At 41.5% G+C, this 12,667-nt stretch overlaps 1 long non-coding RNA gene across 1 annotated transcript in view; it reads left to right on the forward strand.

Annotated features, from left to right (window-relative positions):
• The window catches only part of LOC119872995, a 38,566-nt gene extending 36,034 nt beyond the window's left edge, over nucleotides 1-2,532 (forward strand). Inside the window, exons 4-5 of the long non-coding RNA XR_005362883.1 lie at nucleotides 2,051-2,190; nucleotides 2,469-2,532. This is a non-coding gene — a long non-coding RNA (uncharacterized LOC119872995). The remainder of the gene's footprint in view (nucleotides 1-2,050; nucleotides 2,191-2,468) is intronic.
• The last annotated feature ends 10,135 nt before the right edge of the window (nucleotides 2,533-12,667 follow it).

Below are 12,667 nucleotides of genomic sequence, written 5' to 3' on the forward strand. Positions count from 1 at the left end.
GCTTCTGTGCCCTAGGGAAGGCACAGCCAGAGGATGACACACACAAGTCACGTTCAGTGTTAGAAAGCGTGGGAGCAGGACACCAAGACACCTTTCAGGACTCAAAGTACAATTAGTATCAAAAGTGGACATAATTTTCCAAATCATGTTTTAAAGTAGGCTGAACTTCCATATACAGAAGGGAGTACCCTTTGGAAGTCTTGATTTTCCTGTGGTTCTGAGCTCTGAAAGGTGACAGTGGCCTTTAAATGGCCCCAGGAGCAGACGCTCGTGGCCTCCCATGGACCTCGGTGCCAGCAATGCGGCCCCAGATCCCACTCAGAGAAAGGAACTGGTGATGGCCTGAGGAGATTCATAGCTGCCAAAAAGTGCTTGAGGCTAGAGGGTGAGGAGACTGAAGAGTTTATTGTAAGATTTTTTAGAAGATCTAAGGCTTCATCTGAAGAGTAAAACCCATGTCCTCAGAAAGCCCTAGATCTTCTCTACTTCCTCTCTGGACTTTCTTAAATGTACAGACAAGTGGCAGACAAGGCCAGAACCTCATGCTCCTAACATCCTCTACATCATATAACCGTGTGTGTGTGTGTGTGTGTGTGAGTGCATGCATGCTTGCATATACACACATACCATGCTTTCCATCTGAGCACATTGCATCTGTACCTGCTATAACCCTAACAGCCAGTTGAGTTCCAGGAATCCTAGAGCCTCTTATATCTAATAATGGTTCTAATTGGAGATACCCCAACAAAATGTCATCTTTTGGTGCTCCTTGGGCTAACTACATGAATATTCGCCAGCCTACACAGGGAGACAGTGGGAGACTCCAAAGCTGCAGTGAATTCCTATAGATCCTACCTGCCTTTCAAAACATTATTGCCCAAAGAGTGACCTCTTTGTAGGGCACAGGCTTTCACAACAAAAAAATCTGAATTTGGTTCAGGGTCTAGCTATATGATCCTGGACAAGACATTCAGCCTCAGTTTCTGCATCTGGGATTGTTGTAATGATTACATGAGCACATATAAATCAGCTCACAACATCCTGGATACATGGGAAGTTCTTAATAAATGGTAATTATTTCCTCAGTGACTACTGAGCAGAAGAAATCAAGGGCCTCAGATGCATAAGCAGAAGGAACTAGGAAAGAAAATCTGCAGTATTGTGATCTTTGGCTGTGGTGACCCCACCCCTGACCACTCTGATCTCCAATTCGATCTGAGGGTCCTTGAATGGACTGACAGGTGGCCTAGGTTCTCAGCCATGTCCCTGAGCCAAGGCATGTCTTCAGAATCGAGGCCACACAGGGTAATATAATAGATCAGGAATTATCTTCACAGTAGTTCTGCCTTCATCTTCTCTTGACTATTTGTTCTTAAAAATAATTTATACTTCCTGTATTTTACTTTTCTCATTTGCAAAATGAGAATAATGATGACACCTCTCCCGTAGGACATTTGTGCAGATTAATGAGATACTGTAGAAAGGTACTTTAGGGTATAGTTACGTTTTATGATGAAGACAGAGAAGTAATTGTTCATAAATTTGGCCTCTGCTGGAAAACTTCCAGTAACAATGAGTTCACAGAAAGGATCATATTATCGATCAGTTATAACTGTTTGAAGTTTTTCCCTTTACATTAAAGTGGATGCCTGGTCTTCATCTCAACCCTGACACATGGATTTTGTAGCACAAGTTCCAGACTAAATCAGAATCTCTAAGGATAGGAACTGGGCTTGTATAGTTAAAACCCCCACAGATGACTAAGGGACAGCCAAGACTGCCCACTACCGACCCAGGGGTCAGGAATGACCGGGAGTTGGGGCAGATTCTCTGGGACTCACAATATGATCAAGTTCCATGGATGGCAAGGACACAAATCTATCCAGCCTGATTCAAACTCTACCCTTGAATAGGAGTTCATCTGGAATAGGGGAAGATATATTAGGAAAGTCTCCAACTGACTTATACCTTTTAGATTCATCTAACTTGACATCCAAATGACCAAATCTCAATGTATTCCTCTAACTATCTCCCCTGGGTATCTCCGTAGTGTCTTGACGAGGAGCTAGGAAAATGATCACAGCAAGGTTGGCTGAAGGATTGGAGACACTGAACACTATCAGGCCATGTGTTCATTGCAAGGTGCAGAGTGAGGAGACCTCTCTACCGTACCCGACTTAACTGGTGCCTGTAAGTACTTGGACAAAAATGGACACATTTTAAAACAATGATAAACTTTAGCCATTATTAGTTTGTAAGAGATTCATCTCATAGGTCAAGAAAATGTTTCACCATATAGTGTCTTTTGTATGGGAAGTTATTTAAATTATAGAATACGAGCAATATAATTGCAAAGAAAACATTCTGACTTATTATTTTGTTTTCCCCATGCTCTTCTTCTTGGAATGTATTTATACACCTTCTTACACCATCATTTCATATAAAAATTTCATTATTCCCCCAAGCAGAGTAGGAGCCCCACGAGGGAAGGAATTCTGTCCTATGCAGACCTGATATGGAATTCTGGGTGTCTGGTAAGTGTTCATCAAATACTTCATGAAGCACTGACCGTACACTGGGACCGTGTACTTTATGCTGCTAACCATAGGTCCAAGATAGGGTTGCTTGTTTGGAAAGTACCACCCCAGCACCTTATGTCAGACTGTGACAAAACATTCCTGGGAAGCCCCCAGAAGTTTGTCTGGCTGCTTTCTATTGCTGCCATCACTTGAGTGACATGTGGGTCTCCGGAGACCAGTCCAATGGCATTCACTTTCCCTTCCCCTTTTCTCACAGTGCAACACACACACTGTTGGCTGAGGGATACATACTTTTTGTAGAGAACAGGTTAAGTTATACATAGGCATTTTCTTTACTCAATGCACTGGGCACTGGTTTGGGGCAACAAGCAGCCTCCTGACTGCTACCAAGGGGAGAGGGATCCTTCTTAGCTCAAACCTTTGACTCCCAACCTGTCCTGATAATTTGACTTGTTTGTGCCATTTGGTTTAGAGATTCCTGATTTCTGAAGGCATAAAGTAACGTCAGCCCAGAACTTGAATTTCTCTCCTTCTCACCACTAGAGCCCAGCATCAACCAATCTCCCGAAGTGCTTTCGTGGTATAAGATGTGAAATGAAGGTTCAATATTATTTGCTGTTTTGACATCTTATAAAATCTAGAAGTCCCCCAGTGGCCTAACTGCAAGTTCCCCTCCCTGCCCTCTTCATGCAGATAAGGTCTCTTAGTCAAGCAACCCTCCTTATCATAGGGACCAGGCACACCACTTGCTCATCCTTGAGTTGTAGGTTTCATTTCCCTGCAGGCCCACAGAATTATTCAAACAAGCCAATCACATCTTCCCTTGGGAGTCAAGTGGCACCTCATCCTCTTGATACTATGAAGTCTACCTCCCATAGGCCCTGCTTTTCCACTCTGACCCTAAATGCAACCCCCATGTGGCCCTGTGTGGCATGGAGTGTCCTCCCTCAGGCTAAGTATGAATGACCAATAAACTGCTGTTGAACTCATCTGTTCAGGGTCAAGTGCCACAGCCATCCCCATCATCCTAGGGTGGGAATCTTTCCCTTATGGATGGGGTGAAGCAGGGGCAATTAAAACAGCTCTGCCCACACCATTCCTGAAGTTCATCCCGTGGTTATTAGTTCTTGTGCCTGTTTCTCAGCACTCCTAGGATGCATCCATTCCCTACAGATTTTTGACTCCTTCTGCTGCCCTTCTGGAATGCTGCATGTTGCATTTTCCCAGACTTGCCGACCTTGCTAAGTTCAGACTTAGCAAGTTACCAACTCTTACAATGCCAACAACAACATAGGGGGAATTCAGAAGCAACTTCAAGTCAATAAAAAGTAATAATTGAATGTGTCACGATCTTTCTCTGGCAACATTAGTGTCCTCCACTCTTCTTCAATATTCTCCTACATCCATCCCAACGCGCTGAGGTCATACACACATAGTCTGAGAAATAAAGGGAGTTTCTGTTACGGAGACTCAAATGTCAGAGAGTTATACAGTAATACACCTTTTTAAAACTCCACTACTCTGAATAAGAAGCCACTTCATTTTTTCACTTTCATACAACACATGGAAGCTCATCAAAGTAAGGTCAGAGTAGAATGCACTATTAACTAACCCAACTACTTCTAACCTACTTCTGCAGTAGGCTCTCACATGCCCTTAGGAGTGCTGAAGGGAAAAGAACACCCCTCCTATGTTGTGTTTGCTGAATTTTGGTAGATTTCTCCTGTGTTCTAGGATGTAGAACTGCACCTCCCTTCTGCGACTTTATGACAGTTTGACCAGTTCACTTGAAAATTTGGAAGTTAGATTTATTTGGATTAGCTAGAAAATATAGGGGACCACTGTTCTTACTCCTGATTAGGGAAGGCTTAATTTTAAAAGCAAAGTGAGAAACCCTAATGGGAAAAGGTGATAGATTTAAGTATAAAATTACCAATACTGAAAAAAAATAAATAAAATAAAATTACAAACAACTAAATAAAGCTAAAGATCAAGAAAAGATAAAACATATTTGGCTGTTTAAGTGTTCATAGTCTCTTAAAAGTAGTATTTATAAAAAGGACAGATATTGCCCCAATAGAAATATTCCTATAGAAAAGGCATCAAAAGATGTGATTAAGGAGTTAACAACAACAAAAATCACAAGCTATCAATAGTTCTATCCAAAAGATCCATCATCTCTAGCAAACAAATGCAAATTAAAGGAAGACAAAGAGACTAATTTTTGCCTATCAAACTGGCAGTGAGTGCACTCTCCCACCTTGTGAGTCTTGGTGGAAGGCATCTCTCCCCATAAGAGGTACAAACACCGGTACTGTCAATCATAGCCTCTAGGTTTGGGCGCTTAGATGTAACGACTCAAGATTGTGTGTCCATTGTTTGTCATGCCTAGAAACTGGAAGAGAGCAGAACTCTTTCTGGCTGCCATAGCCACACCCAGTGTCCGAGAGCCACCAGGGCAGCAGTGCCAGTGTGGTGTCTAATGTCCAGGCCCAGCGCCAGCAGTGGCAGCAAGTGCAGGGTCCCGTTCCACCTCAGTGGGAGTGGCAGAGGAGTTCTTGCTGCACTTTGTTATTGGTTAGACATTGGCTGGGGCTCTGGCTGCCCAGCCTTCCTCCATTCCTGCCCACTACCTATGCCTGAGGTTCTAGCTTTCCTGATAAATCTGTGGGCTGCCCAACACCTTGCAATAAATTCCTGCAGTGGTTTCTGTTGTTTGACTGATATAGTAGTATGTACAGGAAGCTTTCCAACCTAGTAATTTCACTTTCTGGAGATATGTTAAGTAAATAATTAGATGTGTACATTTAAATAAAAGGATATCCTTCCAAGCCCTGTTTATAATAGGAAAAACATGGAAACAATCTGAATATAATCTTTCTACAATGGGGAATTGGTTAAATGGATTATAATACATCTATGGCATGGAATATTATATAGTAATTAAAACTCATATTCTTAAAGAACATTCAATGGTATGAAAATACTCATAATACTAAATTTAAAAAGCAAAATGTTCAGTAAAATCTACTTTTTCACAAATAACCAAGATATTAATAGTTTCTTTCTCTTGGATATGAAATTATTGGTAGGTTTTCTTTTCATGGTAGTTACTGGGTAAATTCTTTTTCTTTTCTTTTCTTTTTTTTTTTTTTTCTTTTCTTTTGGAGTAGGGAGGGTCAGAGGAAAAGGGGGAGAGAATCCTAAGCAGACTCCAAGCCCTATGCAGGGCTCCACACAGAGCTCAATCTCACGATACTGAGATCATGACCTGAGACAAAATCAAGAGTCAGAGAATCCACTGACAGGCTCCCAGGCGGGATCCCCTTTATTGGTAACTTCTAATGCTATATTATGAACATATTTTTGCTGATATCAAAAATGTAAACAAAAGCTACATTAGAAAACCAAATAGATTTATCTGAAATTGTCAAGTGGGTTAATTGGTCTTTTGTTTGGTTGTGTTTGCCTTTTGCAGTTTGGTAGTAGATAATTCAACTGCAAAGGATGGTGGAAAATTTAGCAAGCTTCTGAAGAGATCTAATGCCCCATTTTCTGTATGCTTCAGACCAAATGCATATATTTCCCCCCCAAATTCATATGTTGAAATCCTAAACCCCAAAGTGATGGTCTGAGGAGGTGACTAGATCATGAGAGTGGAGCCCTTATGCATGAGATTATTGCCCTTATAAAAGGGACCCCAGAGAGCTCCCTCACCCTTCCCACCATATGAGGAAACAGTGAGAAGGCAGCTATCTATGAATCAGGAAGCGGTCCTCATCAGACTTCTAATCTGTCGGCACCTTAATCTTGGACTTCCCAGCTTCCAGAACTGTGAGCAATAAATTTCTGTTGTTTATAAGCCACCCAGTCTGTGGTACTTTGTTATAACAGCCTGAACTGAGACACTGTATTTTTTTTCTCAGCTACTCAAAGAACTGTCTCAATAAAACAATGATTTTAATTTAGGAAACTTTTTTTTTTTTTTAAGATTTATTTATTTATTTGAGAGAGAGAGTGTGCACGAGCACATCCACTCAGGCACACATACACTCACGCCCACAAGGGGGCAGGGGCAGAGAGAATCTTAAGCAGACTCCCCACTGAGTGCAGAGCCTGACACAGGATTGGATCTCACCACCCTGAGATCATGACTCTGAGATGGAAACCTGAGCTGAAACCAAAAGTTGGACGCTTTACTGTCTGTGCCATGCAGGTACCCCAGGAAACTTGCATTAAACAAAACAAAACAAAACAGGGGCAGCCCGGGTGGCTCAGCGGTTTAGTGTCTGTCTTCGGCCCAGGGTGTGATCCTGGAGACCCGGGATCGAGTCCCACATCAGGCTCCCTGCATGGAGCCTGCTGCTTCTCCCTCTGCCTGTGTCTCTGCCTCTCTCTCTCTGTCTCTCTCTCTCTCTCTTTCTCTGTCTCTCAGGAATAAATAAATAAAATCGTAAAAAACAAACAAACAAACAAACAAAACAGGCTGGAATTCATTTGTCCATTCAAAGCAGGAGGTCTGAACTGAGTAAAAGATTAGATGATAGGTGTATGGACTGATGGGGAGCCCAGGTAGGGAGGTTGGAGGGTCATAAAAGCAACACAAAGTCTAAAAACCTGGGGAACAGAAATATATCCTCATTCTCCCCTGAGAATATGTTAATTGTCTTTGCCTTATGCTGATGCTGCTCTTAATAACAATTATTACAATGGCAGGATGCTTTACAGTCTATGAAGCACTTTCTACTTCCCCATATATTATTATTAGGCTCATTTTACTGGAGAGAAAATTAAGCCCTAGAGAAGTTAAATGATTTATTAAATGTCTTTGTTATTTTGTGGCAGAACTGGGCCTACAAACCAGGTCTTTTGCTCTTGTGACTATTCCTGGAGGTGGCGGAGTAAAGTGATTGATAGTTCAGGCTTTGGAGCCAGAGAAACCTGGGCTGGTACCCAGCTGGGCCCCCCAACTGTGTGAACTCAGAGCAATTGCCTAGGCCTTCCCAGGCTCGGATTCCTCATCTCAAAGCAAGAGAGAAAAACACCTACTTGGGACAGTCTCTGTGAGAATAAAAGGTGGCTGTTATTACCCCACCATCTCTTTGACAAGCCTTATTTTTAGTCTCCCAGGACCTTCATCCCTATTTTGGGTCGAATTGCGTCCTCTCCAAATTCATGTTGAAATCCTAATGCACAGTACTGCAATAGGACCTTATTTGGAAATGGGGTCTTTGTAGATATAATGAGTCAAGTTGAGGTCATACTACGGTAGGGTGAGCCCCTATTCCAATACGACCGGGTCCTCAAAGAGAGGAGAACTTTGGAGACACACACACACAGGGAGAATGCCATGTGAATATTTTCATTATGCTGCCACAAGCTAAGCAATCAAAAGCTAGGAAAGAGGCCCAGAACAGATTCCTCCCCAGTGCCTTCAGAGGGAGCATGGCCCTGCCAACACCTTGATTGTGGACTCTGGCCCCCAAACTGTAAGACAATAAGTTTTGGTTGTTTAAGCCAGCCAGCTTGTGGCATTTTGTTATGGTAGCCCCAGGGTACTAGTATAATCTTCAACCCACTGTGGTGCTGGCGCATCTGTGTCAGGACCTATTCCAGTCGCATTGAGGTTTGTTTTGTTTTGTTTACCATCACTGGATAGCAATCAGCTTATCTCTGTGATGCTTGCATCCGAGTTCATTCATCAGATAGAGGTCATCAAAAGGGATATCTGTGAATGCTGGAGAAGTCCAGATCCTAGGTTTAAAAAACAATTAGCCTGATTGTAAAAGTTTCATTAAAAATATACCTTAACCATAAATGTGCTTAAAGTTGCCATTTACACTTTAACCATCCATCCTGTTACAGTGGGCTCTCCCTTTAAGCCGTACTTATTCTGGAGCAAAGAATCCCTGGGGATGAAGCTCAAGGAAATGTATTTTTAAAAAAGCTTTCCAAGTGATTTTGATGCTCAGTTGGTTTTCTGTACTAAAATGCCATTATTTCGGAAACAGATGGAGGGTTGCTGAAGGGGAGGTGAATAGGGGGATGGAGTAACCAGGTTACAAGCATTAAGGAGGGCACATACAGTAATGAGCACTGGATATTAACTATATCTTGGCAAATTGAATTTAAATTAAAAAAATAAAAATAAAATAAATTTAAAAAATAAAATGCCATTATTTAGTTATATTTGAAAATATCTTCTAATAGCAGTAAGAAGCAAATTAAGATCCAAAAGAAGTAAAGTATATGCACTAGCTTCTTGCTGCTGCTATAACAAATTACCATAGGGACGCCTGGGTGGCTCAGTGGTTGAGCCTCTGTCTTTGGCTCAGTTCGTGGTCCTGGGGTCCTGGGATCGAGTCCTGCATCAGGCTCCCCACAGGGAACCTGCTTCTCCCTCTGCCTGTGCCTCTGCCTCTCTCTGTGTCTCTCATGAATGAATAAATAAAATCTTTTTAAAAATTACCATAAGCTCAGTGGCTTCAAACAACATAAGTGTGTTATCTTACTATTCTGGAGATCAGAAATAGTGATACATGCCTGTAGGGCCATGTTCCCTCTGGAAGCTCTATGGAGGAATTAGTTTCCTTGCTTTTTCCATCTTCTAGAGATCCACCTAACTCCTTGGCTTGAGACCCTTTCTTCATATCATTCTGACCTCTGCTTCCATCATCCCATATTCTTCTCTGACTCTGCTCCTCCTGATTCACTCCCAAAAGGACACTGCACCTCTGGCAATCCATGATAATCATCCCACCTCTGTATCCTTAACTTAATGACATCTGCAAAGTTCCTTTTGCTATATAAGGTCATATATTTGCAGGTTCCAGGGATTAGAGGTGAATATTTTGTTGGGGCCATTATTCTGTTCACCACACTGTAAGAATATTTGCTTTAAATATATATACACATATACATACACAGAGAATTAAGGAAGAATTATTATTATAAGATGCTAATAGACCACATCCTCCCTATTTATAATTCTGGACTCTAGATCTATCTGTATTCTGATTTTCAATTAAGAAAATGGGGATGTCTGGGTGGTGTCCTGAGGTCCCAGGATCGAGTCCCACATCGGTCTCCGTGTAGGTCTCCTGCTTCTCCCTCTGCTGTGTCTCTACCTCTCTCTGTTTCTCATGAATAAATAATTAAAATCTTTAAAAAAAATTGTAAGTAACAAATCTGGAATAAACCTGCTAAGATTTGAACATCTTTGGAGAAGAAGAGAATATAAGGTCTTTCAGTCCATTTTAGTTACCAAAATTATAGGCACCCTTGGGTTTGGGACATTATAGGATTTCTCTAACTACTTCCAAAGACATTGTTAACTTTTTAAAAATGTGTCAAGATGAAACTTATTTTTATTCACACTAACTTTAAACAAATATACCATATATATTGGGGCACACAGAAAGAACTGTGCTGCAAAAAAAATTTTTTTAAGCAGCATTGGAATGTTAATGTTAGAGGTAGTATAGAAATCATGGGCTTAGATGCTATATTAGTTATCTATTGCTGCTTTAAAATTACCCCCAAAACTTTGTGGCTTAAAGCAACAAACACATCTCACAGTCTGTTCAATAATCGGGGGGTGGGTTAGCTGGTTCCTCTGGCTCAAGGTTTCTCACAGTCTAAAATCAAAATGTTTGACAGAGCTGCTGTGACCTCAAGGTTCAATGGGGGATGGATCCCCTTCCAAGCTTGATCACACTGTTGTTGGCAGGATTCAGTTTCTCCACACTGTTGGACCAAGGGCCTCAGTTCCTCACTTGCTGTTGGCTGGAGGTTGCCCCTAGTTCCTAGCCAAATGGACCTCTCTATGGAGAAGACAGCTCACACCATGCCAGCTTCCTTCATCAGCACAAACAAGCTGGAAGGAAAGAGAGAGATCTAGCAAGACAGAAACCACAGTCTTTTGCAACCTAATCTTGAAAGTAACAGGTCATCACTTTTGCCACATTCTGTTTGTTAGAAAGGACTCACTAAGTCCAGCCCGTACTCAAGGAGAGTACAAAATGATAAGAATACCAGGAGATGAGGATCACTGTGGCCATCTTAGAAGGCTGTCTACTTTAGATGGCTCTGGGATCATCCTCTTCTATTTCTTTATGACTCCCCCAAACTCTTTTTCCTTGACTCTGGCTGCTAGTCATTAGACGTCGACAAACCTTACAATGACTCCCAACTGTGTGCGTAATGTTAAACCTCTGTGATTATGATCGCTGCCTTCCTGCCCAGATTGCACATTTCCTTTAGTGTTATCTTTCCAAAAGGCTTATCAAATCCTATCATTTCCCTACTGACTCTTGCATGGCTCACGGATGTCCTTCTATAAAACTTTGATACAAGGATCTTAGTTACTAAGCTGAGGCCCACCTCTTACCCATAATTTTTCACTGCATTATCTTCCTTCCCCCCCAAAATAAGCAGGCACTATTATTTGAAACTGCTTGAGAACTTCATAATTTTTTACCCAATACTGTGCACAAAATGTTATTGAAATTGTGCTTGAAATTTATCCCCCCTCCATGCCCCCTCATACTACAAAAAACTTTCTTCACTAACTCTCCTCAAAGTCTTCTCTTTCTGCTCCTAGGTCTGAAAGCCACTGGCCTGTGTTTTAGGTGTTCTGAACCCCTTCACGTAGGTTGGGCTAATATCACCCAATTCAAAACCCCAAACCTCTACTCACACGATTGGTCTTTCTGGCATGGGCAGCTTCTATCCTGGGTCATCACATTTGTTTAAATTATTGAAGGTCCCACTGTTAAGTCAACAAATCAGCATGAACTATCAGGGAACATGATGAATAACAAAGATACTATCACTTGTGACATTCCAACGTTTTTTTTTTAATATTTTATTTATTTATTCATGAGAGAGAGGGAGAAAGAGAGAGAGAGAGAGGCAGAGACATAGACAGAAGGAGAAGCAGGCTCTGTGCAGGGAGCCTGATGTGGGACTCGATCCTGGGACCCCAGGATCATGTCTTGAGCTGAAGGCAGGCACTTAACTGCTGAGCCACTCAGGCTTCCCCGGACATTCCAAAGTTTTAAAGGTAACTTCCCAGGAACTGGGGAAAAAGTCCAAATTCTTAATTAAACAGGCTGTCAACTAAAACACCTACACATGGTTCTCTGCTCATAACGTTGTAGTATGGTTTCGAGGGCAAATGTTCTGAAAGAGAGAGAACCAGATGGAAACCACATTGCCTTGTATTACCTAGCCTTGGAAGTAATGCAGTGTTGTTTCAATCACATTCAATTTGTTGAGGCAGTTTTAAAGACTTACCTAGGATCACTGGGAAAAGATATAAATCTTCTCCCACCTTTTGATGGAAAAATATCAAGGTTTGGAAGAGGAGAGGTGGAACTCGAAATATCATAGGGGTCTTTTTTGAAACATAAAATCTGACATAACCATCCAAGTCTAAAGCCCTCCTGGCAGCTTAACAACATGTGTTTGAAAATTCGGTCTCAAACCAGTTTTATTTTATTTTTTTTAAAGATTCTATTTATTACAAACCAGTTTTCATTGCTGATATCCAATCACCTCTTCACACTTCATTTCCAATCCAGTTAAGAGAGTCATGCCCATCTCAAAGATTCTGGGCATAGCTTTTCCGCTCTGAAATCCAACTTAAAGAAAATCCAGCCTATCCTTCAAAGAGTACATGTATTGTGACTCTATGAGCCAGACAGAAACTCCAAGTTAAACTGGCTTAATAAAATAGAGAATGTATTGCCTCAAGAAACTATACACTCCAGAGGAGAGGCTATCTTTGCACATGTCCCAAGAAGCTCCATACTCTCATCACCTTTACTGCTAAAAACCATAGAGGAACAAGATGTCTTTCTTCTAATGACTCCCAAGCAATTCCTAGGAATTACCCAAATTGGTCCACTTAGGGCATGTGTCCAACCTTGCACCTGATTCTGAGATCAGGGGAAGGAATTATACTGAGAGGAAGAGGTGATCCTTCCTAAAGAAATGTATATTACTATTACTGGAATGTGGAAGAAATAGAAGTTCAATTCCAGAGTCAGGGTTTTTTTCATTGCTAGAGCAGTGGAATGTTGAAGGTGGAAGGAACTACAAGGATTATTTGACTCAACACCTTC

Source organism: Canis lupus, chromosome 8 (genome assembly GCF_011100685.1).
Source record: "Canis lupus familiaris isolate Mischka breed German Shepherd chromosome 8, alternate assembly UU_Cfam_GSD_1.0, whole genome shotgun sequence".
In the NCBI taxonomy this organism is placed as follows: Eukaryota; Metazoa; Chordata; class Mammalia; order Carnivora; family Canidae; genus Canis; species Canis lupus.